This window comes from Triturus cristatus, chromosome 12, assembly GCF_964204655.1.
Source record: "Triturus cristatus chromosome 12, aTriCri1.1, whole genome shotgun sequence".
Lineage (NCBI taxonomy): Eukaryota > Metazoa > Chordata > Amphibia > Caudata > Salamandridae > Triturus > Triturus cristatus.
In genome coordinates, this window is record NC_140595.1 from 715,563,423 (window position 1) to 715,586,740 (window position 23,318).

Here is a 23,318-nt window from a genome sequence, read left to right on the forward strand (position 1 = left end):
ACAGGAGGGGTGTGTGCAGAGTCCCCCCAGCAGTGCCCAGAGACAGGAGGGGTGGGTGCCTATCACTCCCAGCAGTGCCCAGGGACAGGAGGGGTGGGTGCCTATCACTCCCAGCAGTGCCCAGAGACAGGAGGGGTGTGTGCAGAGTCCCCCCAGCAGTGCCCAGAGACAGGAGGGGTGTGTGCAGAGTCCCCCCAGCAGTGCTCAGACATATGAGGGGTGGGTGCCTATCACTCCCAGCAGTGCCCAGAGACAGGAGGGGTGTGTGCAGAGGCCCCCCAGCAGTGCCCAGAGACAGGAGGGGTGTGTGCAGGGTCCCCCCAGCAGTGCCCAGAGACAGGAGGGGTGTGTGCAGAGTCCCCCCAGCAGTGCCCAGACATATGAGGGGTGGGTGCCTATCACTCCCAGCAGTGCCCAGAGACAGGAGGGGTGGGTGCCTATCACTCCCAGCAGTGCCCAGAGACAGGAGGGGTGTGTGCAGAGTCCCCCCAGCAGTGCCCAGAGACAGGAGGGGTGTGTGCAGAGTCCCCCCAGCAGTGCCCAGACATATAAGGGGTGGGTGCCTATCACTCCCAGCAGTGCCCAGAGACAGGAGAGGTGGGTGCCTATCACTCCCAGCAGTGCCCAGAGACAGGAGGGGTGGGTGTGATGCACAGTGGGAGCCTGGATCATTGATTGTGTAGTTGCCCTCATTCCACCTGTGTCCTTTCAATGGCACGTACTGCTTTTGGCCTTCCCCAGAGGATCATGTCCCTATGACAAAGGTGCTATGCATTGGATGCATACTATGCCTTGTTGTAAACAGAAAATGTGTTCTAATATGTGTCTCTGTGACATGTGCCAGGTGTATTGATGTAGTGTCACTTGTTCATCCTCACAGGTAGACGCCTCTGCCAAGGAGCACATATGGCTGACCGCCGTCAGCGCCGTGAGGAGTGCGGATGGTCGGAAGCGGCGCCTGTCCCAGGTGAGGAAACGCTGGCAGGATATCCGGTGCTGGACGCGGAGGATCGCACGGGTCCTGCTGGGGACTCACCTGAGAGCCATAAGAACCGCGGGCGCCGCCGTCTCTCCCACATCCACAAGCGTGTGCTGGCGGTGGTCTTTCCAGACTTGGACAGGCGCCTACAGGAGATGCAGCAGCAGGAAGGGGGTAGGTACATGTGTGTTTGTTGTGTTTCACCAGCATTTGTACGTGCACTGTTCCATGGATACACTGCCAGGGTTTTATGGTGCTGTGCAGATCCTGTTACCCACAGTATTGCAGTGCTCTCCTGCCTCCCTTCCCCTCCTTGCAATGTGTTCCCTGGTCTGTGTGTAGTCACTGCGTCACAAGGTTATGTAGCCTGGCACCTTCTCCAAGTGTACTATGCCTGCAGTATCATGTGTTGGGGTGGTGTGTAACAGGTTTTGGGACCTTGCCTGTGCCCTGTCCAGTTCTGGACTTGTGGGTTCCATGTCAGTTGGCACTAATGCTGAGTCCATACATGGGAGTTAATCTCTCAAGTGCGAGGCCTTCCAGCACGCATGTCCTATGTGGTGGCCTGTGACATGATGTGCATGAGTGTGCGGTACGCATAGTGCAGGGATGTTAGCGTGTGTTGCAGTCATTCCCATTCAGGAGCATGGAGTTGTGTGGCCACTACTGTCCCCAGGGGCATCTTTACCTAGGTATCATGTGTGTAATCCGAAAATGTCAAAAATCTCTGTGTCTACAGCATAGGTTGTGCTCTGTGCCATTGTCCCCTGGCACCATGTATATTGACGTGAAATGTAGTACAAGTGTCCACTGTCCAGCCTGACCTGATTTTCTCAGTACATACTCACGGTGGCCATTGCCTGTGTGTCTTGTTACAATCATCTGATGATGCCCATTTGTACATGATTATTTGGACAGGCGCACCTTGGGTATTTTGTGTGCAATATTGAATTTTTGCATCCCATGTGTATTTCACCCAGACTAAGAGATGTACGTGCTTCCTGTGTCTCCAAAGAATTGTCTCATGTAGGGGGTGGGTGGTGCGGGCATGGCCTACAATGTCAAGACCTGAAATCTCCTTGCTAGGACTGACCAGTGTGTGATGTTTGCCTGGACATACACTCAAGGTGCAGTGTGCCAGTCAGGGTGGGCATGTTATCAGTATTACCTATGCTGCATGTGCCTCTAGTTCCTGGCTATGGTCCCTGCTCATCCCTATTTCCTGCCACGCTGTGTGGTGCAGATGCAGTGCTGGATTGTCCCCAGGGCCTTGCTCCTCAGACAAAATTCCATGTCATTTCATTTGCTATTGTGTCATGCTCTCCATAGTTTTTCCGTGGCATGGTGGGTCAAACAACTGTGTCTTGCAGGGCCTACATATGTACCTTGTTTTGTAGTTGTAACTCTTCTTTTGTTTCAGGCTATGCACTGTAACCTAAGTAGATTGGACTCATGTGACATATGTATACAGGTGTATGATTAATTTCTGTCTCTTCACCCTGCCCACAGCATCGCCGGGGGACACGGAGGGAGATATGGACACAGACGGCGCAGAGGGACCGAGCACCAGTGCCAGCGGTGACATCGTGGCTGGCACATCGAGTGGGACTGAGGCGGAGGAGAGTGAAGCCGGGGACCTGTCGACTGGCACAACAGAGTATGAAGCTGACGGGTCCGAGGATGATCTCTCCGAGTGGGCGGTGGCTGCACCACCATCTGACAGCAGCCCTACATCTCGCACCGCCCCCTCTATTGGCATCAGCCACCTCCCACGTGCTTGTGTCCCTTCCCAGCGTGCACAGTCACCGCATGTCTCCTTCCTGCCAGGCACCGCACCCCCTGCCCCTGTCTCCACTGCTGCCGCCAATGCCGAGTCTGTTGACATCCAGCGGCAGTTGCAGGTTGGTCAGACTGCGATCCTTAATGTCCTCCATGCCCACAGCCAGGTCCTCAACAACATGGAGGCATACTTGGAGAGCATTCATTCATCGCAGGCTGACCAACGCAACTTGCTGAGGTCCATAGACTCGACACTGACTGCAGCAGTGGGTCTCCTGCAGCGCTACGTCCCACCCCCTACCCCTGCCCCTTCCACACTTCCCACTCCCATACCTGTCCCACATACACCCAGACGTCAGCATGCACCCACCACAACAGACACAGGCACCACACCAGCAGGGAAGGTCCGCCGCACACCTCCTGACACGCACACACAGGGTGTAGTAGGCACACCCACTGGGTCGGGGGGCAAACGTGTGACACGCAGCCAGAGTGGGAGTCTGCATTCCACCCAATCCACTCCCTCCAAATCCCCTCCCCTCAGCTCTCCTGGCCACATCTCCCCCAAAGACTCCTTCATGGCCGCTCTGTCCCTGAGCCCCACAGTGACACCACCCCGCAAGCGGTCAAGGAAGTCCACGGTCAGGGTGCTTGAGTCCCCCCCCTGTCCACACCCTCCCTCAGTGGCGCTGCGACCCATCCCTCTGACCCCCCCCCCTCCTTGGGGCCTGTGGTTCCTTCGGGTGCAGGGGAGTCCCTGGAGGACCTTGCCAAGGTGTGCAGCACGCTCCTAGAATCCACCTTTGGCCCTGCCCCACCCCCTGTGGTGGAGTCCTCCATCCCTGCACCCACGTCGCCTACCCTTCGCCCTCCTGTCCCTGCGGTGCCTGTTCCTTCCCCCCCACATATGCCCTCACCCCTGTGGAAGACAACGGCTTGTAACTGTGCAGGCAAGCTAGGGGACACGCATCCCACTGTGTCCCCCATCCAGCTGTGACTCATGGACTGCCCTATGGGCTTTGTAAATATTGAACTTTCTACCAACACACTATTTAAGATCATGCTGATTAAAGCCATTTTTGTTTCCTTTGAACACTACTGCTTTTCTGATGTTGCTGTTGGTGGGGCTGCGACCTGATTTTGGGTGGTAATCATGTGTTGGGTGTGTGGGAAATGTAGTAGTGTGCTGGTCATAGGGGGGACCCTGGTATCTGTGTGCCATCACACGGTGTTAGCTAGGTTTCTCTGTCCATGTACGCAGTTGCTGCATGGTGGAATTGTCCCAAGGTGTATTCCTTCCTCTGTGTACCCTGACATCTTCCCTGCAGGGTGTTCCCAATATGTGGTGCTGAGCTGTGTCTACATCAGCTGGGTGTGTGACGGACTCCTTCAACTTTGCACATGCATGCTGAGCGATGTCTCCACCTGCATCATTCGTGGCATCCTTGGTAGTCACAGTACTTGTGTGTGTGGACTATTGACATGACTTCATGTGGACATGTTTTCTTTTCGGCGCTATGCATGCGTATACTCCCAGCCTCGCACACATGTGGTACATGTACTGCAGGGTCTTTGTGCACCTGACTGACATTTGTGGGCATGGTATCTGTGGCTACTCCACCCTTTTGTGTTCCATGGGCACTGCTGGGAGTGTTAGGCACACACCCCTCCTGTCTCTGGGCACTGCTGGGAGTGATAGGCACACACCCCTCCTGTGTCTGGGCACTGCTGGGAGGACTCTGCACACACCCCTCCTGTCTCTGGGCACTGCTGGGAGTGATAGGCACACACCCCTCTTGTCTCTGGGCACTGCTGGGAGTGATAGGCACACACCCCTCCTGTCTCTCGGCACTGCTGGGAGGACTCTACACACACCCCTCCTGTCTCTGGGCACTGCTGGGAGTGATAGGCACACACCCCTCCTGTGTCTGGGCACTGCTGGGAGGACTCTCCACACACCCCTCCTGTCTCTGGGCACTGCTAGGAGTGATAGGCACACACCCCTCCTGTGTCTGGGCACTGCTGGGAGGACTCTGCACCCACCCCTCCTGTCTCTGGGCACTGCTGGGAGTGATAGGCACACACCCCTCCTGTCTCTGGGCACTGCTGGGAGGACTCTGCACACACCCCTCCTGTCTCTGGGCACTGCTGGGAGTGATAGGCACACACCCCTCTTGTCTCTGGGCACTGCTGGGAGTGATAGGCACACACCCCTCCTGTCTCTCGGCACTGCTGGGAGGACTCTACACACACCCCTCCTGTCTCTGGGCACTGCTGGGAGTGATAGGCACACACCCCTCCTGTGTCTGGGCACTGCTGGGAGGACTCTCCACACACCCCTCCTGTCTCTGGGCACTGCTAGGAGTGATAGGCACACACCCCTCCTGTGTCTGGGCACTGCTGGGAGGACTCTGCACCCACCCCTCCTGTCTCTGGGCACTGCTGGGAGTGATAGGCACACACCCCTCCTGTCTCTGGGCACTGCTGGGAGTGATAGGCACACACCCCTCCTGTCTCTGGGCACTGCTGGGAGGACTCTGCACCCACCCCTCCTGTCTCTGGGCACTGCTGGGAGTGATAGGCACACACCCCTCCCGTCTCTGGGCACTGCTGGGAGGACTCTGCACCCACCCCTCCTGTCTCTGGGCACTGCTGGGAGTGATAGGCAAACACCCCTCCTGTGTCTGGGCACTGCTGGGATGACTCTGCACCCACCCCTCCTGTCTCTGGGCACTAGTGGGAGTGATAGGCACACACCCCTCCTGTCTCTGGGCACTGCTGGGAGTGCACTGCTGGGAGTGATAGGCACACACCCCTCCTGTCTCTGGGCACTGCTGGGAGGACTCTGCTCACACCCCTCCTGTCTCTGGGCACTGCTGGGAGGACTCTGCACCCACCCCTCCTGTCTCTGGGCACTGCTGGGAGTGATAGGCACCCACCCCTCCTGTCTCTGGGCACTGCTGGGAGTGATAGGCACCCACCCCCCTGTCTCTGGGCACTGCTGGGGGGACTCTGCACACACCCCTCCTAATTCACAATATGTACGCTTCGAACATACACGGGTGTGGGTTCGCTCCATGCATACGCGGGTAAGGGTACGGGTCGTACTTACACTGTTGGGGTGGGGGGTTCGCTCCATACGTATGCGGGTGGGGGTACGTGTCGTACTTACACTGTTGGGGTGAGGGGTACGCTCCATACGTACGCTGGTGGGGGTACGTGTCGTACTTACACTGTTGGGGTGGGGGGTACGCTCCATACGTACGTGGGTGAGGGTACGTGTCGTACTTACACTGTTGGGGTGGGGGGTTCGCTCCATGCATACGTGGGTGGGGGTACGTGTCGTACTTACACTGTTGGGGTGGGGGGTATGCTCCATACATATGCGGGTGGGGGTACGTGTCGTACCTACACTGTTGGGGTGGGGGGTACGCTCCGTACGTACGCGGGTGGGGGTACGTGTCGTACTTACACTGTGGGGTGGGGGGGACGCTCCATACGTACGCGGGTGGGGGTACGTGTCGTACTTACACTGTTGGGGTGGGGGGTACGCTCCGTACGTACGCGGGTGGGGGTACGTGTCGTACTTACACTGTTGGGGTGGGGGGTACGCTCCGTACGTACGTGGGTGGGGGTACGTGTCATACTTACACTGTTGGGGTGAGGGGTACGCTCCGTACGTACGTGGGTGGGGGTACGTGTTGTACTTACACTGTTGGGGTGGGGGGTACGCTCCATGCATACGCGGGTGGGGGTACGGTCCGTACATTGCCGTACCCACGCTGTGGAATGCTTGTGCGGGCCGTCCCCAGGCCTTTGCCACGTGGGTACGTGCCGTCCCGCAATTGTTGGGGTGACGTAGGTGTGGGCGTGGTACGACTCGTACCCACGCTCTTAAGGCGTGGGTACGGGACGTACCTGTATGGTTGTGTTGCCGGTTCGCGTCGTGAAGAACTTCCGTTGTGGCGGTCGCTGGCTTGGCTGGACATGCCCCCACCCCCTCGTAGTGAACAGGGCCTGAGGGTCAGGTATGTCCAGGGCATGTGTGCTGTGTGACTTGGGTGGGGGTTATGTGTCCTGACCCTGCCCCCCCCCCTTTGCCCATGGGTGTTGTTCTGACCTTCTGCAGCATCTGCGTCGTAACCTGTAGAGGTGGTCGACTGCTATGAGGGCCGGGATGACACGTAGGTTCGGGTCCATGTCTGTCCGTCGCGTACAGGTCCTCCTTGTTCGCGTCATCCTGATTTCCCGGCAGTTTTTGGCAGCCGGAAAATATTGTCCATGCGGGATGACGTCGGTGCGAATCGTGATTCCTGGTTCGTGAATGGCAGGCTGCGTGCGTCCCGACGTCACGTTGGCGCTTTCCCGGATCGCATTTGTACGTTTATTTTGTTCGGTCGGGGTTTTGTACGATTCGTACGGGAAAGGTGTTTCCATGCGAATCGTAATTTCATGTTTGTATATTTTGACGACCGGGTACGCGTCGGACGGGGAATGTGCTCCGTCCGACGGTTCGTACCCGGTTTTTACAGGATCGTGATCGGCACCATAGTATATAATATATATACTTACTTAATAATGTTTTTATAATTATTTTAATAAATTATAAATTATTTAAAAATATTAAAAATTGCAAAAACATTACACACATAAAACAATAACATAAATCAAAATTAAATAATTATATATAACAAATTAAAAAAATTACATTTAATTTAAATGTTGTTAAAATTAATTATATACTACATGAGCTAAAATAATTAAAAAAAATATTAAATAGCAGAGACAATAAAACTACTACTCCAGCTCCAAAAAACAACAGAAAGGAAAATTTTGGATAGCGGAGGGCTAAAAATTACTATATCCACTCCAGATAGTGTAACAGTAGGGAAAGTGTTGGATAACGTAAAAGTATAAATTATTATTCCGACTCCAGGGAGTGCAACAGTAAGGAAAGCGTTGGATAGCGTAGGGGTAAAAATAACTATTCCAACTCCAAAGAGTGCAACAGTAGGGAAAGTGTTGGATGGCGTAGAGGTAAAAATTAGTATTCCCACTCCAGACAGTGCAACCGTAGGGAAAATGTTGGATGGCATAGGGGTAAAAATTACAATTCCGACTCCATACAGTGCAACAGTAGGGAAAGTGTTGGACAGCGTAGGGCTAAAAATTACTATTCCATCTCCAGAGAGTGCAACAGTAGGGAAAGTGTTGGATAGCGTAGGATTAAAAAATACTATTCCAACTCCAGAGAGTGCAACAGTAGGGAAAGTGTTGGATAGCGTAGGGGTAAAAATTACTATTCCAACTCCAGAGAGTGCAACAGTAGGGAAAGTGTTGGACAGCGTAGGGCTAAAAATTGCTATTCCAACTCCAGAGAGTGCAAGAGTAGGGAAAGTGTTGGATAGCGTAGGGGTAAAAATTACTATTCCAACTCAAGAGAGTGCAACAGTAGGGAAAGTGTTGGATAGCGTAGGGGTAAAAATTACAATTTCAACTACAAGGAGTGCAACAGTAGAGAAAGTGTTGGATTGCGCAGGGATAAAAATTACTATTCACACTCCAGACACTGCAACAGTAGGGAAAGTGTTGGACAGCGTAGGGCTAAAAATTACTATTCCAACTCCAGAGAGTACAACAGTAGGGAAAGTGTTGGATAGCGTAGGAGTAAAAATTACTATTCCAACTCCAGAGAGTGTAACAGTAGGGAAAGTGTTGGATAGCGTAGGGGTAAAAATTACTATTCCAACTCCAGAGAGTACAACTGTAGGGAAAGTGTTGGACAGCGTAGGGCTAAAAATTGCTATTCCAACTCCAGAGAGTGCAAGAGTAGGGAAAGTGTTGGATAGCGTAGGGGTAAAAATTACTATTCCAACTCCAGAGAGTGCAACAGTAGGGAAAGTGTTGGATAGCGTAGGGGTAAAAATTACTATTCCAACTCCAGAGAGTGCAACAGTAGGGAAAGTGTTGGATAGCGTAGGGGTAAAAATTACTATTCCAACTCCAGAGAGTGCAACAGTAGGGAAAGTGTTGGATAGCGTAGGAGTAAAAATTGCTATTCCAACTCCAGAGAGTACAAGAGTAGGGAAAGTGTTGGATAGCGTAGGGGTAAAAATTACTATTCCAACTCCAGAGAGTGCAACAGTAGGGAAAGTGTTGGATAGCGTAGGGGTAAAAATTACTACCCCAACTCAAGAGAGTGCAACAGTAGGGAAAGTGTTGGATAGCGTAGGGGTAAAAATTACTTTTCTAACTCCAGAGAGTGCAACAGTAGGGAAAGTGTTGGATAGCGTAGGGCTAAAAATTACTATTCCAACTCCAGAGAGTACAACAGTAGGGAAAGTGTTGGATAGCGTAGGAGTAAAAATTACTATTCCAACTGCAGAGAGTGTAACAGTAGGGAAAGTGTTGGATAGCGTAGGGGTAAAAATTACTATTCCAACTCCAGAGAGTACAACTGTAGGGAAAGTGTTGGACAGCGTAGGGCTAAAAATTGCTATTCCAACTCCAGAGAGTGCAAGAGTAGGGAAAGTGTTGGATAGCGTAGGGGTAAAAATTACTATTCCAACTCCAGAGAGTGCAACAGTAGGGAAAGTGTTGGATAGCGTAGGGGTAAAAATTACTATTCCAACTCCAGAGAGTGCAACAGTAGGGAAAGTGTTGGATAGCGTAGGGGTAAAAATTACTATTCCAACTCCAGAGAGTGCAACAGTAGGGAAAGTGTTGGATAGCGTAGGAGTAAAAATTGCTATTCCAACTCCAGAGAGTGCAAGAGTAGGGAAAGTGTTGGATAGCGTAGGGGTAAAAATTACTATTCCAACTCCAGAGAGTGCAACAGTAGGGAAAGTGTTGGATAGCGTAGGGGTAAAAATTACTATTCCAACTCCAGAGAGTGCAACAGTAGGGAAAGTGTTGGATAGCGTAGGGGTAAAAATTACTATTCCAACTCCAGAGAGTGCAACAGTAGGGAAAGTGTTGGATAGCGTAGGAGTAAAAATTGCTATTCCAACTCCAGAGAGTGCAAGAGTAGGGAAAGTGTTGGATAGCGTAGGGGTAAAAATTACTATTCCAACTCCAGAGAGTGCAACAGTAGGGAAAGTGTTGGATAGCGTAGGGGTAAAAATTACTACCCCAACTCAAGAGAGTGCAACAGTAGGGAAAGTGTTGGATAGCGTAGGGGTAAAAATTACTTTTCTAACTCCAGAGAGTGCAACAGTAGGGAAAGTGTTGGATAGCGTAGGGGTAAAAATTACTACTCCAACTCCAGAGAGTGCAACAGTAGGGATAGTGTTGGATTGCGTAGGGGTAAAAATTACTATTCTAACTCCAGAGAGCGCAACAGTAGGGAAAGTGTTGGATAGCTTAGAAGTTAAAAATAACATACTTATAAATACAATAATTCTTTAAAATAATTGATAATGTAATTATTAAATAACTCAAAATTACTTACAAATACCAATAGATATTTACAAAAAACATAACTACCAATAAATAATTATTTATCAATAAGTTATTAATAAATACCAATAAATACTAATTAATGAATATTAATTACCAATTAAAAATTATTGAACAATTACATTTTTATACCAAAAAATAATTATCAAACTTTAATTACCAATTAAAAAATATTAAACAATTGCATCTTTGTTATACCAAAAATTATAATTATTATACATTAATTACCAATTAATAATTACTTATTAATATATTAATTAGAAATATCAATAAATAATAGTTAAACATATCTAATTACCAATTGATTATTAATCTACAATAACCCATTTTTCATAACCAAAATATTATAATTTAAAATATTTACCAATTAATAATTAATCTCCAATTAATTAATTATCAATACCCAGCAACAAATTTAATAATTACTTAATTACATTTCAATTACTTCCAACACTATTCCCCTATAAACGCACGAAACACTCAAATAATAAAAGAATACAGTTAACATAATTATCAATTAATCAATTAATAAAAATTAATTACCAATTAATAAAAATTAATTACCAATTAATACTTAATTAACAAAAATATAATTATCAATACCAATAAATAAATATAAATATTACTTAATTACAATTAAATTACTTCCCACCCTATTCCCCTATAAACCCACAACCCGCTACAGAATTTAAACGCAAAAATGATTTAACATTAATTTATAATTCCTAAAAATTTATAATTAATTTCACATAATTAAATTACTTCCCACCCTAATCCCCTATAAACCCACAACCCGCCACGGTACTAAAACACAAAATTAACTTAAAAAAAACATTATTAACATATAAAAATTGTATACATATATTTTAAACCAGTTGAACACTTAACAAAAAATAATTAACACATACATATTAAATACATATTAAAATACATAGCAATATTATACATATTGATATTAGTGATATGGATATTAGTAACATCAATATATTTCATAGGGATATTACTAACTTCGATATTACTAACATCGATATAAAAAAATCGATATTACTTACCTTAGGGTCGATATTCTGTCCATCGATATTCTTGACATCGATATTCTTTCCCTTCGATATTCTAGACTCGATATTATTGTAGGTCGAAATTAACTTCGATATTTAGACTGCTCACCGAAAATAACATGGCCAAAACGTGTTTTGGGGCCCCCCTATTTTCTTGACCCCCGTTTGAAAAATGACCCGGAAACTTTCAATACAGCAGCTAAAGTAAGCGAGCCATTCATTTTGAACATTTTGCGAAGATTCGTCAAACGGCGCCAAAGGTATTGGCAAATTAAAAAACGGCTTTGCTACGGAAACTAGGTTCTAACTATTATGTATATTTATATACACACATACATATACTAATATATACATATATGTACACACACACACATATATATATAAATATATTTATATATATAGACACATAAATACACACACCCACACACCCATGTGTGTATGTATGTATTGTACATATGTATGTAGGTGTATTCACTGAAATACTAAAGGTTAAGGAACATCATATTAACGTTATAGTTAGGTGTGATAAAAAGATGTGTGGGGTTTTTTTTTTTAAAGCCTTAGAAATTCACTGGGAAACAGTTGAAGTACATTAGAGTTAGGTGAATTTGTCAGTCACAAAGTTAACATTATGAACAAACAAAAAACACAGAAATTCACCAGTTACGGTTAACAGCACTAATTATCACTGCTTATGATCTCACATATTACATCAATTATGACATATTCTATGACATCATTGATGTTGGACTTGGCCCTTCTGGCAAGTTCACCCCTAGAACTTTTTGCAGTATCCTAGCCTTTTTCCTGTGTTGTACTAGTGGTTTTAGGCCTCTAGGCGCTTTCACACTGTGTCCCAGTGGAAAGCGCGTGCGCTCTGTGTGGTTGAATGAGACTGACCTGCCCTCCCATAGGAATGCATGGGGGATCTGAGTGACCATGTTAGTTCCTGATGCGTGGGGAGTGCAGGGCCTAGTTTGGTATGTGCGGACTCGTGTGATGAAATGCTGCGCGATGATGTGTGCGGCGTCAATGTACCTAGTGTGGAAGTGCCACTTCTAGAAGTTGGCATTTCTGTGTGCAGTGTGAGATGAGTGCCTTGTCTCGCGATTGGCTGGCTGAGGTCATGTGACGGGCTAGGGAATCCCCAGACTCAGGAGGAGTCACCCAGTGGTGAATGGGGAGATCAGCAGCTAGATGGGTGGGAGGAGTACACCTAGGACCTGAATAGGGCTGGGCTTTCCCCACACAATGCTGGCTCCGCCCCCTGTGGTGCGACTGATGACCCTGGCCTGCTCTGTGAATAGGGAGAGGGGCTGAGCAAAGCAAAGTGCTCAGGAACCAGTTGTATCTTGTTCGCCCCTTCCCTGCACCTTTGAGAACAAAGGATTTGGTGTTTAAAAGAGGGGCTATGACCCCATGAAAATGTTCTCGTTCTGACTTGAACCTGCCAAGGGCATGCTGCTGCTGGGGCCCAGTGGAAGGCTTGCCTCCCTGGGCCCTGCCCAGCCCCTGGATACCTGGAAGACTTCTGGGAACTTTTGCTGCATCCTTCTAGTGCCTGGGAGCGCTTTGCCTTGGATTTTGGTACTGAACATAGCGCCTGGAGAGCGCTTTATTCCCCCAGAGAGAGGAGCTGGGGCTGTGCAGCGTCGCGCTGCTTAGAGAGGGAGAGGTACTAGGGATTCCCCCATGATGCCGGCCCTGCGGGAGCCCACCCCGCTTATTTTGTCGCTTTTTGTCGTGGGTGCCCACCCCGCTTATTGCCTTGCTTTCAATTGTGGGAGCCCACCCCGCGTACTTGTGTCATCATGGGTACCCACCCCACATCTGAGCCGTGAAAATCACCGCCGCGGCCCTCGCGCAAGAAAAACAGATGTCAGGCCCACGCCGCCTGACCGGGGGCGGGGCCTGGAGGATTCCCTTTCTGCTTCCTCCGGCCTGGGCGAAGCCGTGCCATGCCGCGGGGGGGGGGGCTCGGGTGAATGGCCGATGGCAGCGCGGGGCTCCCCGAGGTGAAGGGAAGCCCCGCGCCACAGAGAAATGCAGCCGCTGCCAGCGAGGCTCTCGAGAGGGAGAGAGCCCCGCCCGCCGCACCGATGAAGCCCGCCGAGGCTCCAGTGAGAAATGGAGAGCCCCGGCAGACCGCAAAGAAGAGTCCGCATCTCCCCGCCGCCTCCGGAGAGCAGCCTGGTGAGTAGAGCTGCCGGGAGGGGAGGGAGGGCGCCAGAGCGTGGGCCTAAAGTGATCCCCCGATCCAGCGCGCTATACCGGTTTGCCTATCTTTGTTTAGAGCCTAGAGGGCTCCAAAGTAAGGGCACAGAGGTGCCCATGCCCAAAGCTGCATGTCTTCCCGCTGCCCCACCGGCCCCTGGTGCCCATGCCGGCCACGCGTAAGGGACATGCTGCCTTTCAGAGCCCCGGTGGCTCCAGTAGTTTGGCGCATAGTAATTTTAAAGAGCCCCGTGTGGCTCTAGCGATGGGGCAAGTCTGTTAGTTATTTCAGAGCCCTGGATGGCTCCAACACGTGTGCAAGTTTGTTCTCCGAGCCTAGATGGCTCCAACGTTTGGGGGCCATATTTCATGTTAACGGAGCCAGTGTACTCCAGGGGGACATGTTGTTTTAGAGCCTCTGTGGCTCCAACGCTATGGGGGCATGTTGTCTTCAGAGCCTAGGTGGCTCCAACGTTTTTGGATACTATTACTTCCCCAGCTGCGCAGCACTTAGTGCCAGCTGCAGCGTTTAGGCCCTGTTCTTGTCCCCAGCTGCCCAGCAAGTAGTGGGCAGCTGCTACGTTTAGGTTCTGGTGCGACCTGGACCCTAATGCGATTGAGGTGTTGTTGTGATTCATGCTAATGTGATTGGGTGCTAGGAAATGTACTGTGTATAGCATGTTTTGCGTACCCTGTGTTTTATACCTCTAAATGTGGCCATTTCTGCCTAGGAGGTTGTTTTACCTGTTTAGGGTGATGTTAGGGAGATTGTACTTCCCTGTGCGATGTACGCCCCTAGAGTAGTCATACTTAGGAGGTAAGGTCTAATGCGTTAGACTTGCGAGAAATTGCATAATGTGTTTATGCCCCGGTGATGGATGCAGGATAGGTTTTATACCTGATGCTAGTGTGATGACGCTGAGGTCATTATTGCGCCAGTAGTTACTGGTTGTGTTCTACAGTGCTAATTTGTGTTATGTTCTACAGGTACAATTGGTGATTTGTGCTAATTCTGACAGTGGCCCATGTGGCCCTGTCCCGTGTAAATAGTCCCTTGTAAAATTCTGCCCAGTGCCAGTTGGCACTGTGTAAATTGTGTGAATATTATCTCATGTGTTTTGGTATAATGCAAAGGCTATTTTTATATAATACCTTGTGTGGAGTTTCTTTTGTGGTGGGCCTTGGGTGTTGTTGCTGTGTGCGCGCGCAAACGCTTTACACATTGCCTCCGAGATAAGCCTGACTGCTCGTGCCAAGCTACCAAGGGGGTGAGCAGGGGTTATCTTTAGCGTGTAACTCCCCAGCCCTGACTAGAGTGGTGGTTTCTGCCTGGCTTTGGTGCAAGCCCTAGCCAACCAGAAATCCCATTTCTAACAATTGATGACATCACTGATGACTTCATCCAATCTTCATTTTTCTGCACATTGCTCTATAAATTAGTATTGCATTAGAGGCCTGAAAATAAGCACAAAATAGCTCAGGCGTTTAGGATGCATCATATGTGCCATCACAAATGCAACTCCCTTAGGTATAGAAAGCATTAATTATGTGCAACATTGACTCTATACCTAGGGCCACTGAAATTATGCGGTAGGCGAGTCCCAAATTGTGTGGCACGGTTGAGTAAATTATGCAGCAAGAAAAGGAAAATTTTAAGGCATAATGTGGCACATTTTGCAATAGTATCACTTCCTTTTCTCATCATTTTAAAACTTACAAACACTCTGTGGGCATTGTTTGCACCTCATTAGTACCACTATAACATCCAAATATAGCAATAGAGTAACAGAAAGTTAATCAGTCCAGCTTTGCAAAGGACCTTCAGCTGCAAGGTAACACATGTTGTCACATTTGTAGTAACTTTTGAACCATTTAAGCTAGAAAAAAAAGCTTTTTGTTAAAATCTTCAGAATATTTAGCAGATGATGGATTATGTGGCAAGTGTGTCAAATCTAAATTATGTGAAAATCGCCATGGCCGCAGTATCGCATAACTCCAGTGCCACAGATGTATGAGAAATACTGATTGAATATAATTTTCAATCTGTATATGACTGTTTAGAAAAATCTAAGGTCCTAAAAATATTGAATGTATGTTCCAAAACGAATGCTCTACTATGGACAGCTTTTATTTATCAAACCCCTGACACTCACCAAACCTACATTGAGAAACGAAGTTTATATTAGTAGAGAAGTGGGACTGTAAGCAATGTTTACTCTAGAGAGAGAGTTTACTCTATACCACACTGTATGCAAATAGTGGAACTCTCATGAGAAATACTCAACAGAGCATAACAAAAGTATCCACTAAGGACAGTGTATACTCTATGCAACAGATGTCAAAAAGACACTATTAGCTTAAAATAAACAAGGTCTGAAGGTGCTAAAGATCACACTACCTGCATCCTTCATACTGGTGTGAAACTGTCATTTTGAGACAATTTTGTGTAATAACTCAGGGCTTCTTACATCTAATATGTAGAATCTTTGTCTTGTTGGAAACGTTTTCTGCAGAACCAAAATAATTGTGTGGAACATAATGAACAGAAGGCAACTGAAACCTGCACACAGAGTTACTCTTGAATACAAAGATTTATAACATGTTCAATACCTCTGCACACCTATGGTCAGGGCCTTTGGAATCATACAATGGTGATGCCACAGAGATTTTCACATAAATAGACATTAGTAGCATTTGGCACATAATCCATCATCTGCTGCATAATCTGCAGGTCTAACAAAAAAGTTATTTCTAGCTCAAACCATTCAAAAGGTACTAAAAATGCAGTGACTCATGATGCAGCGCAGTGCAAGGCCCTTTACAAAGCTGTACTTTCCACCTTTATGTTGTTTATTGCTAGATTGGGTATTAAAATGCCACTAGAGTGGTACAACCAATGTTCAGAGAGTGTTACCAAGTTTAAAAGGATGAAATAATAAAGTAATACTATTACAAAATGTGCTGCATTATGCTGCATAATTTGTCTTTTCATGCCGCATAATTTGATTAACCCTGCTGCATAATCTGGCCCTCTCCTGCCATATGATTCCAGGGGTCCTTTTCTATGGTGCATCAGGAGCACATGTATTTTGTAACCACCTCCTTCATGCCAGCTCATGCAAGTTAAGGGAGAAGGGGCTGCATTGGCCTCTTTTCTGGAGCTATTATTGGCCCTGGGGACCGCCACCTGCCCACGGCCAGATTCTGCCATCTCCTGAGGTGCCCACTGCCCACCCTCAGGAGATAGCAGATTATTTTTGTTTGGCGGGAGCGGTGACAACTCCCACCAAGCATGAACAAATACTAACTCCTCTCACAGCAAGCAGGAGCTGTCAAACAGCTCCTGCTTGCTGAGGACAGAGTTTTCCTCTGTTTGCCTGCCCGCTGTCTTGTGGGCAGGGAAACTGAGGAAAGATTGCTCTTGCATGTAGTTTCCTGAGTGCAAAATAAACAGGGGTGCTGGCTGGGACTGCAGGGGCTTTGATGCTCCCCCTGCGGTCCCCATCAAAGCACACTGGGTGCCCTGGATGGGGGCAGGGCATCCAGAGAGATGTGGCCGGGCCCCACGGATGGGGTTGCTGGGCTGAAATCAGCCCAGGGAGGGTGACGTAAAGGATACTAATTTCTTGGGCTTGGGAAAGGCACAGCAAGTGTGTTTCCTCTCACATTCCACATTGAAAGACAATCTGAAATTCTTAATGGAGGTGACCATATCACTGATCCAGTGGAGTGCAATCTGATCTGGGGTGATTCTGACAAGTGATTTCTTTCTCGTCATTTCCTGGTGGGAGCAGAGTCCATGATTCTGACTTTTTATTACCCTGAGTATGCAAATGCTCAAAACCTTCTCCAAGCTCCGCCCTTTTGTCCAAGCCTTGTTTTCATTAGCAGTATACCATGGTCTTCCCGCTTTTTCCCACGTTGATGGACAGCGTAACAAAAGACCTTTCAGCGCATTTCCTGCCGAATTTGGTGACTTGTTATTGATGCAGAAGAATACGAGGACATCTCAACCAAACAAACAAGTACTTCCTTTGTTTAGTTCAAGGGAAGTACTCCTGATTGGTGGTGATTGACCTCTTTGTAGTCTTATCAACTTCTCTTGACAAGGATTCACGTTATCACAGATTTGTGGATAAAGAAGCTTGAGGAGCAATCACTTTGTGGAAGTAACATGCACACCTTGTGGTCCTTCATGCAGCTGTAGTGTAGAATAGGCCTGAGCCAAAATTCCGTTCCGCTCGCGGAAATTGCGATAATTTGGCATTTTCGCATTCCGCAGGAAAGCGCGAAAATGTCAAAATTTCAGCAAACCGCATCTTACTGCTAATTATTTTCTTGCTCGCGCTGTAAAAAAATACATTCTCGCGTGCGCGCGATCGCCTTACCTGAATCCCCGCGTTCGCCGACAAGTTTTCCCAATCCAGTCGCGTTCTCCACGAGATGTTGGATTGTTGGTAGCCATTTGGCACTGTCTCGCGACAGTTTGCGCCTGCATTAACGTCATTTGTCACGCGATCACGTCATTTGTCACGCTATCACGTCTTTCTTCTCGCGATCATGCACTGCGAGAGTATGAGAAGATTGAGATCTCGAACACGTCATTCTCCACCGCGAGCGAGAGCGTGAGGACGCGGGCACGTCATATCGAACGCGAAAAGGAGAAAGAGACCCCGAACACGTCATATCCAATGTGACAGGGAGCGAGGGAACGCGATCAAGTCATTTTGGACGTGCCATCGACATCCGGCGGAAGTAATGTAAAGCTCGAGAACTCGAACATGTCAAATTTTCAATTTGGAGAAGAATATCAGCTCTAGCAGCATGAAACCTTCTGCAAATGATGATTTGGATGAAAACAACTCCTCAGATTGACATTTGGCTGTTCTTTTTTGTGCAAGGAGTCCTTTTTTTAAAAGGTGGGGAGAGGGAGGAAGTGCCACAGAATCTCCAACTTCCTGTTCCTGTCCAGCAGGCTCCTCCCAGTGCTTTGTCCATCTCCTGCTCATTCTGCCTTCGGATTTTGAGCTGGAAAGATCACTCTTTTTGTCTGCTGCATCATTGCAATTGGATTTGAGGATTTTTTAATTGGATATTTTACAAGTTGTGTCTGTTTGATTGGGGGCATTGCAGTTGTTGTAACTACAATTTATTTTTGGTAACTATCATCATTCCATTTTTTTTAAATGTTGTGGGTAGTAGTAGTCAGTAGTAGGCCCGAGCTAGTCATGGCCTCATGGGTGTGTGCATGATGAAGCAACTGTTCCTTTGGTGTTTTTTTTATGTATTTCATTTTCAAGCATCATTTAGGGCCTGGATGGCATTGGATTTAGTTGGGAAATGTGTTTTTTTGGGGTGGACTTTCTGTTGTTGGGCCTGGCCTTGTGTCTGGTGGCCATTTAGAAGCCTAGGCCTGCAAGCTTGTCTGGCCTTGTCTGCCAACAGGCCTGCTTTCATCCAGTAGGATCAGAGCAGGTAGCCACAGCTTTATTAATCAAGTGTTTCTGTGTGGTCTGTTTAATTTAGACATCATTCAGGGCATGGATGGCATTGGATTGAGTTGGGAAGTGTGTTTTTTTGGGGGTGGGGTTTCTGATGTTGTGGGGCCTGGCCATGTGGCTGGTGGCCATTTTGAAGCCTAGGCCTGCAAGCTTGTCTGGCCTTGTCTGCCAACAACAGGCCTGCTTTCATCCAGTAGGCTCAGAGGCTGAGCAGGTAGCCACAGCTGTATTAATCAAGTGTTTCTGTGTGGTCTGTTGAATTTAGACATCATTTAGGGCATGGATAGCATTGGATTGAGTTGGGGAAGTGTGTTTTTTTGGGGTGGGCTTTCTGATGTTGTTGGGCCTGGCCATGTGGCTGGTGGCCATTTTGAAGCCTAGGCCTGCAAGCTTGTCTGGCCTTGTCTGCCAACAACAGGCCTGCTTTCATCCAGTAGGCTCAGAGGATGGGCAGGTAGCCACAGCTGTATTAATCAAGTGTTTCTGTGTGGTCTGTTGAATTTTAGACATCATTTAGGGCATGGATGGCATTGGATTGAGTTGGGGAAGTGTGTTTTTTGGGGGTGGGCTTTCTGATGTTGTTGGGCCTGGCCATGTGGCTGGTGGCCATTTTGAAGCCTAGGCCTGCAAGCTTGTCTGGCCTTGTCTGCCAACACCAGGCCTGCTTTCATCCAGTATACTCAGAGGCTGAGCAGGTGGCCACAGCTGTATTAATCAAGTGTTTCTGTGTGGTCTGTTGAATTTAGACATCATTTAGGGCATGGATGGCATTGGATTGAGTTGGGGAAGTGTGTTTTTTTGGGGTGGGTTTTCTGATGTTGTTGGGCCTGGCCATGTGGCTGGTGGCCATTTTGAAGCCTAGGCCTGCAAGCTTGTCTGGCCTTGTCTACCAACAACAGGCCTGCTTTCATCCAGTAGGCTCAGAGGCTGAGCAGGTAGCCACAGCTGTATTAATCAAGTGTTTCTGTGTGGTCTGTTGAATTTAGACATCATTTAGGGCATGGATGGCATTGGATTGAGTTGGGGAAGTGGGTTTTTTTGGGGTGGGCTTTCTGATGTTGGTTGTCTTAAAGACATGCTTTTGTTGTGTGTGTCTGGTGTGTGTTGGTGTGCAATGCATGCACCCTGCAGACCTTTTTAGGGCCTATGAATGTTCGTATTTGCACTTTGTTGCATTAAAAAGGAGCAGTGTGCTTTAGCATGCATCCTTTACCTGGCTTTTATAGGCCTTTTGTCAGCTCCTGGTGTTTCCCAGGCCCCCTGCTTGTTTGTGATTTGTGAGTGTCCATGTGGCTGGTGGCCTTTTTTGTGTTGGGATTTATTAGTGTCCTGCTTTTGCCATATAGGCCTGCATGGTTTTCCTATTGGCTTACTGCTTCCATCCATCCACCCCCTTTGCCAGCAGCAGCTCCATGGATGATGAGATGCTCAAATAATTTAATGGCAAATAGGGTCCACCCCACTTCCATTACATTTTTATTTTGGTGGTTCTTATTAACTTTCCTATCCTTCCTGAGAGTGTAGTGTGTGACTGTACACAGTAGTATAACATAGCCCTTGTTGAAAAAAAGTCATAAATGGCTAGACTATATCTTTTGTTTGCACTAGTACAGTAGTAAGTAACTGAACCACAACAACAAATGCAACATTTCACTGATCTTCTTCTCCTGGCTTATTTGCTTTTAGGTGCACAAAAATCCAGAGGAGGAGGTGTCATCATCATCACCCGGCTACCCGTTGTACTGCCAGCCAGACAGAAGTCCTGCTGCGCATCACATCCACGTGTGACCAGAACTTGTTGTGCATCTGCATCCTGCCTGACATCTGAAGAAGATGGCCCCAAAGAAAGGTACCAGGTCCAGTACCAAGAAAGTTGCCGGTGAGAAGAAGGAACAGAAAAAGGAAGTGCCATTAACCACGACTGGTGTGCCGGCCAATGTTTTTTTTGGCACCAAAAAAGTTACGTCTGCAGCAGCGTTGTCTGGGAACCAAGCTGGGAGCAACACCTCAGCACCAGCGGTCCAATCCCACCAACCTAGGCCCAAGGCCTTTAGTGTCACAGAGGTAGCCAGTCTACTAACGAGCAGCTATGTTGAAATGTCATTATTGCAAAGTAGTACACAATCAACACAGGCGGAAACTCAGCAGATAAGTGTGCAGCCGCAACAAGAACAGCAGCAGCCGCAACAAGAACAGCAGCAGCCGCAACAAGAACAGCAGCAGCCGCAACAACAGCCCACCACAGTAGTTGTTGCTCCTGACGTGGGGGCATTTCAGGAAATCGAACTTCCTGCAGACAAAGTGGAGCAAACCACTGTTTCGGAAGATCTATTGTCTTCCAGACAGACCCCGAACACGTCATATCCAACGTGACAGGGAGCAAGAGAATGCGATCAAGTCATTTTGGACACGCCATCGACATCCGGCGGAAGTAATGTGAAGCTCGAGAACTCAAACATGTAAAATTTTCAATTTGGAGAAGAATATCAGCTCTAGCAGCATGAAACCTTCTGCAAATGATGATTTGGATGAAAACAACTCCTCAGATTGACATTTGGCTGTCCTTTTTTGTGCAAGGAGTCCTTTTTTTAAAAGGTGGGGAGAGGGAGGAAGTGCCACAGAATCTCCAACTTCCTGTTCCTGTCCAGCAGGCTCCTCCCAGTGCTTTGTCCATCTCCTGCTCATTCTGCCTTTGGATTTTGAGCTGGAAAGATCACTCTTTTTGTCTGCTGCATCATTGCAATTGGATTTGAGGATTTTTTAATTGGCTATTTTACAAGTAAGTGGTTGTTGTGTCTGTTTGATTGGGGGCATTGCAGTTGTTGTAACTACAATTTATGTTTGGTAACTATCATCATTCCTTTTTTTTTTTAAATGTTGTGGGTAGTAGTAGTCAGTAGTAGGCCCGAGCTAGTCATGGCCTCATGGGTGTGTGCATGATGAAGCAACTGTTCCTTCGGTGTTTTTTTAATGTATTTCATTTTCAAGCATCATTTAGGGCCTGGATGGCATTGGATTTAGTTGGGAAATGTGTTTTTTTGGGGTGGGCTTTCTGTTGTTGGGCCTGGCCTTGTGTCTGGTGGCCATTTAGAAGCCTAGGCCTGCAAGCTTGTCTGGCCTTGTCTGCCAACAGGCCTGCTTTCATCCAGTAGGATCAGAGCAGGTAGCCACAGCTTTATTAATCAAGTGTTTCTGTGTGGTCTGTTGAATTTAGACATCTTTAGGGCATGGATGTTCTTAAAGACATGCTTTTGTTGTGTGTGTCTGGTGTGTGTTGGTGTGCAATGCATGCACCCTGCAGACATTTTTAGTGCCTAGGAATGTTCGTATTTGCACTTTGTTGCATTAAAAAGGAGCAGTGTGCTTTAGCATGCATCATTTACCTGGCTTTTATAGGCCTTTTGTCAGCTCCTGGTGTTTCCCAGGCCCCCTGCTTGTTTGTGATTTGTGAGTGTCCATGTGGCTGGTGGCCTTTTTTTGTGTTGGGAGTTATTAGTGTCCTGCTTTTGCCATATAGGCCTGCATGGTTTTCCTATTGGCTTACTGCTTCCATCCATCCACCCCCTTTGCCAGCTGCAGCTCCATGGATGATGAGATGCTCAAATAATTAAATGGCAAATAGGGTCCACCCCACTTCCATTACATTTTTATTTTGGTGGTTCTTATTAACTTTCCTATCCTTCCTGAAAGTGTAGTGTGTGACTGTACACAGTAGTATAACATAGATCTTGTTGAAAAAAAGTCATAAATGGCTAGACTATATCTTTTGTTTGCACTAGTACAGTAGTAAGTAACTGAACCACAACAACAAATGCAACATTTCACTGATGTTCTTCTCCTGGCTTATTTGCTTTTAGGTGCACAAAAAGCCAGAGGAGGAAGTTTCATCATCATCACCCGGCTACCCGTTGTACTGAAGAACCAGAACCTTTTGGGCCTGGCGGCGCAGGGTACGCCTTAATCTCCTGGGTTCTCCTGCTCAGCTACACAGAGACACGGGACACTCTGTTAGGCGTTGGAAGATCGGATTCATTAGCTGCAGCTAGTACAGTTATCCCAGAAGTACACAAGGTAGGTTCTCAGGACACTGCCACTTCATTCCGTGGCGCACAATCTTTTATACCATATAGGTAACATATACATTAACTAAATACACACCCAGAATATACAAGAAAGAGCCAATAAGAAAAGTTGAAAAACAGGACAGAACCAATAAGAAAGGTTTGAAAACAAAGTATCAAATGACTCGAAGAAGCCTTTCCTTCAACTGTGTTTGTCACCCCTTCCTCAGACTAATTCATTCACAGATCCGCAACTAACTTGCAGGTG